Source organism: Mustela nigripes, chromosome 3 (assembly GCF_022355385.1).
Source record: "Mustela nigripes isolate SB6536 chromosome 3, MUSNIG.SB6536, whole genome shotgun sequence".
Taxonomy (NCBI): domain Eukaryota; kingdom Metazoa; phylum Chordata; class Mammalia; order Carnivora; family Mustelidae; genus Mustela; species Mustela nigripes.
The window spans coordinates 105,534,599-105,540,107 of record NC_081559.1 but is presented as its reverse complement, the minus strand read 5'-3'; the positions used below and the strand labels follow the sequence as shown (position 1 = coordinate 105,540,107).

Sequence of the window (5,509 nt, the reverse complement as noted above, 5' to 3'; positions counted from 1 at the left end):
AAAAATTTATAATTTGCCACAAAAATAAAGATACATCATTCCATTAAAGGGTTTTGTGAATTGCCAGAAAAAACCAAACCAAACCAAACCAAACCAAACCAAAAAAAAAAAAAAAAACAAAACAAAAAAAAACAAACCAACAAAACACCTATATTACAATTGAAAATCCACCTTGAATTTGAATAAACAACTTTTATTTATATCACAGAGCCAAAGAGCCTCCCCCAGGAAATACTGCTGCTGCAAATATCCCATATTTGGGGATGCTTCAGTTTCCTTCCATGGACCAGAACCCATTTATGGTGGGTTTCTAAAAGATGCAATGTCAAAGATGCTTTGTCAAATGAGCATTCTATATTCCGAATTTCATATGCAGTGTTTTGTGTGGTAAATATGGCTGGACCACAAACCAAAATCAAAGTCTCCCTAACTTCTCTGCCTGAAGCCCAGAGCCATTTTTCCCTGACCATGTCCTGGTTCCTCTTATTTCTCCAAACCAATGCTGTCTACAGGCATGTAATATCCTCAGCCTCACAATATCCAGAGGAAAAGGTAGGGGGGACTCAATTCCCCTCATCACCATAAAAAAATTTCCCCCAAGTAGTGCCAACTTCACATTTCCAAAATTTATGAATTCTTCCCGTCTTCAGGATAAACTCCTATAAGAAACTTAGCACAGAATTAGAATGCAATACAATTTTTCAAATAAATATATATTTTTTTACCTTTTAATATTTTTTTTATGTCTACACTATGGAGATCCAGTTTGAGCCCAATATGCACCTGCCAATGAGATGTAGTCTTATCTGGAAATGTCTTGCCAACTAGCCCCTTTTTCCTTTCATTAGTCTGAGTCAACATGAAGATATTATTCAATGCAATGCTTCTGGTGCCTGGAGAATGTTTGTCTTCAAGTAACGTTCTATAAATTACTTGTTTAATAAGTAAACTTATATTTTAGGCCTACCAAAGGTTTGTTTTCAGGAAGGCCCCGGAAGCTCCATATATTATAAGATAGACAATGTCATTCTGCAGTAATGACCTCCAAAGCTACTGACCTGTAACAAGAAAGGTATGTTGTTAGACTTCTTGCCCATTGTGGTCAGCCTAGGGTCACTGCTCTATGTCTTTTACTCCAGCCAGGATAACAGAGAAGCCACATTCTGGTATCATCACTAAGAACGGGAGAGAGCAAAACACCTCGGAAGTGGGGTAGAAGGGGAAAGGCCCTGTGTTCATCAATTAAGTGCTCATGGTCAGAATGTACACACATCAACTTACACACAAATCCTTGACCAGGACTAGTTTTATGGACTCATTCAACTACAAGAAGCTAGGGAGTTTAGTTTGTACCACATACTGGCCATATTTGGTGAACATCATTCATGGTTATCATACCACTAATAGAAACAAGAAACCAGATACAATTATCCTGACGTAGGAACAAAGTTTGATCACAGGACATTTTCTGACTCTCAGATTGGTATCTCATTGTTATCCCTATTGAACTGACAGCCAGACCTAGGCCTATGATGATAACAGCAGGGAATGGAAATAAAGCCTTTAATGAACCTCCAGAAAAAAAAAAAATGTCTAAGACATAAGTAACCCCTCTTTTATGCTTCTCTTTCACAGTGTCTCCCAAGTTGTAAGAAACCTCTTCATTGCTAACAAAATTCACCATACCTTGTCATCTTGTCATCTCATCTCTTGGATTCTGTGGGCCTAATTTTAATTTTTATTATCCTGTGTTCTTTTTCTTAAGACAGGTACACAAAATTTTTATGCATCAGGGACCATGGAAGATCTATTTGCCCTTGCCAGTAGCATCCCCTACCACCAGGGAACTGTGCAATTTTGGTCTGGTGACTTAGCCATTCCTAGTGACAAGGGACTCCTCTGTCTAATTAATCTCTTTGAGCAAATTCATCAAGTCTGCAGAACCAACTCTTTCTGGGTCCAGTTTCCCTTGTTTTCAGAGCACATATACATAGATTAATGCCTCACAAGTCATTTCTGGCTGCAAATTTCATTCTAGAAGTGCAAGAATGGTAAATGCATGTGAACTGGCTACTAAGCACAGACAGCCTATGCCTGGACTGCTGGAAAACTAGAATGCATCAGCTCTTAGTCTTAATGTACTGGGCATTTAAGAATCTCTAGGAGAGAAATGTAATTGTAACTTACGGCAATTTAATTAAATACAGTAAAAAAAATCATGTTTGTGATCATCTATGCACTGTTAGAATATACATATATATAGAGAGAATATATATAAAACTCAGAAAATCTGTTTAAAACAAAGAGGTCACATATGATGTCTTCTAGAATCTATTAATATACTACTTTCTTCCTCAAAGAAAAGTGATTTCTGACTGTAGACATCTGGAAAAATTTCCTGCAGAAGGCAATTTCAGAGACTTTTGGAGGGTGAGAAAGAAGTGTCGATGCTGCAGGAATAATTGGAATAAGATGTCATTCTGTTCTGGAGGGGGTGAGAAGCATTTTCTGCTTACTAAGTCAGAGGAAATGGGCAATCCACATGTAGGTCATGGCAATTCCATCTGCCAGTGCCTCACCTTCTACTACTTTGCCCCATTTGTTTGTTTCTAATTGAACTTCTTTCCTAATTCAACTTCATGCACAAGAACTCATCTGACATCTCTGTATGGTACGCTGCTTTGGGTGTGATAAAGAGAGATACAATAGCTATGGTTTTCATGCTAAGCAACTTTAAAAAGCCTCCACATATATTCACTTATGTGGTATCCATGTTTTCCCTGTGAATTTCATTTAGTGGAAATATCCTTTTCATCATCTGACAAAGGAGGGTATAGCAATTTCCATGAACACTGGCCACAAATAAATCAGGAATTATGTGTCTAGCTTGATTCTTAACTGGCAGTGTAACCTTAGGCAATTTATTTAATTTATCTTAGACCCATTTGTTTTAATCTCTAAAAAAAGAAAGATGATAACTGTATATATCATAAACTTATTGGGGATCTTATCTGAAATAATGTATATAAAGCACCTGGCACGATTACTGGCACATATACAATTTTAATAAATGAAAGAGCAACATCACTTTCCTGACTAACATAAAATGTTTCTGAGGAATAGGTTTTACTTTGTGCTTTACTCCATTTGCAAATCCTTTCCATCCTCTGATTGTGTAACCGCATGGATACAAAATAACTACTGAAAAGCACAGGATGTCCCATTGGCTTGCAAGTGGGCGCCTTCATTTCTTATGCAACAGAAGAACAATGTAAAAATGGGTGATGTTGAGAAGGGCAAGAATATTTTTGTTCAAAAGTGTGCCCAATGCCAAACCGTGGAAAAGGGAGGCAAGCACAAGACTGGGCCAGATCTTCATGTTTATCTAGGAGAAAGGTCAGGCCCCTGGATTTCCTTACATGGATGCCAACAAGAATAAAGGCATCATGTGGGGAAAGGGCCTATTAATGGAGTATTTGGAGAATCCCAAGAAGTATATCCCTGGAGCAAAAATGATCTCCACTGGCACTAAGAAGACAGGGTAAAGAGCAGATCTGATACCTTATCTCAAAAAAGCTACGAAGGAGTAATGGTTGGCCATTGCCTTATTTATTACAAAACAAAAATGTCTCATGACTTTTTATTTTTTATGTGTACCATATTTAAATTGATCACATACACCAGAATTCAGTTCTTGAATGCCTGATAGAATATTTCGTTTGGACAGTCCTGATTTAAATAAGATTGGTTTGTGGTTAAATGACTATGATCAGCTTTTTGAACGTTGATAGTAAATTTGGTTCAGCAAGTGCTGTTACTGTTTTTGCCTTCTAAAAATATGATTGGAATTGATTAATCATGTTCAGCTTTTCACAGAGATGGTAAATGCCATCTCTAAACTTATAGGAGATTGGTTTTATATTTAGATTTATACAGCTGGCTATATTAATATATTTAAATACTGAGGAAATCCCTTCACTGTCTCAGAACAAGACTCAGCTGTATTTCAAGTTGTGCTTGTTAGCCTGTTATAGGCAAGGGCTGAAGATAAGCTGGCAGTGTCCACTTTATTTTTTGGTTTTAACAGTGCCAATTTAATTAAAATTTCCTTTATCTAAAATGTTGCCTTTTGCTTGATTAAAGGCATTTTAGTGTGGTTTATGTATAATGTGAAATAAAAAATATATATTTAACCCTTCTCAAAACAAATAGTTACAAAAAGGTAAATGAACTTCTCAAACATAAGCTTTTCACAAACTATCCTCCAAATTGGTCTGAAGATGTGTCTTCCAAGGCTAACAGGGATGCAGGCTTAGGGGTTCAGCTGCACCTTCTGGATTCCCCTGCAATAGGTTCAAGTAAATGAGGTTTGATTTGCATTTCCGGGCCTTATTATTCCTGTGCCAATAGACTGATTTTGTGTATTAGCAGGAGTTATTATGGCCAGTATCTGAGTTAATGGACAACTGATGATGTCTTATCCTGGGGTCCCTTTGTCACTTTGTCACATTGAAGCACAGAACTGTCTATAATAATTTTCAAATACAGTGAAGGTGCACACACAAAATTGTTTGACACTGTATTCAAGGTAAGTCAGAAGTTCATTTAGTTCCCTTAATCATATTTCCAATCCACAAAAACATGCTGATCAACCTTTGTGAAGTCATCATCATGCTCAAACAGAGCAAATGAAATAGAAAACTAACAAATACAGACTTCCTTCAGTGAGCATGAGTCACAGAGAGAAGCATTTTTATACCCTTCATATCAACTGATCCTAAAAATATTGGTCCCCTTTTAGAGATTAGAAAATTAAGTTTGACAAGCGAGGGCCTTACCTATGACCACACGCAAGAGTACAAAGTCATGATCCAAGCCCTGGAAGAAATTCTTGCCTGGAGACTAATAAATATTACAGGAGTCTTTAAAAAGGATCAGTTTGTATGAAGAATAGACTCAATCTCCAGAAGGTCAACTCTCAAGGTCCACTGACGACAATCACAAAACAGCCAGCAGCCGACCAATCCCCACTACCTCAGCATGCACCCCAGCGTACACTCCACGTTTGCAACAAGCTTGCCTGTACCAGGAGGAAAGGTCAGCCCAATATTTATGATTCTTTGGCAGTCTTGCTCTCCAAAGGCCTCCACATGCCATTTACAGAGCTTTTTCCCTCCTTCTTGGTGTTCCTTGTTCTGTTAGTGGTATTGACTTGCTAGAGTGACCGATTTCCAACGTTCTCTTAAAAATTTCTGCTTTGAGTGTAAAAATCATCCCTTTCACCCCATTCCTTTCACCCTATTACTTTCACCCCAGCACAAGCTGACTGCCTGGCATCCAGCCTCACCTCCTTCACATCACTCTTTGATCCCACTATTCACTGTTCACCATAGCAATGTAAATGCTATCTGACTTCTTGCTCATCCCATGCCTTTTCTGGAATCTGGACTATTCATGTTGTTCTTCTTGGGAGACCCTTTCTTTGTCATCTAGCAACTGCCTCTCCATG

At 37.9% G+C, this 5,509-nt stretch overlaps 1 pseudogene; it reads left to right on the top strand.

The window, feature by feature from the left end:
• The first annotated feature begins 3,277 nt into the window (after positions 1-3,277).
• On the top strand, positions 3,278-3,590 carry LOC132013074 (cytochrome c-like; annotated as a pseudogene).
• Positions 3,591-5,509: the final 1,919 nt, after the last annotated feature.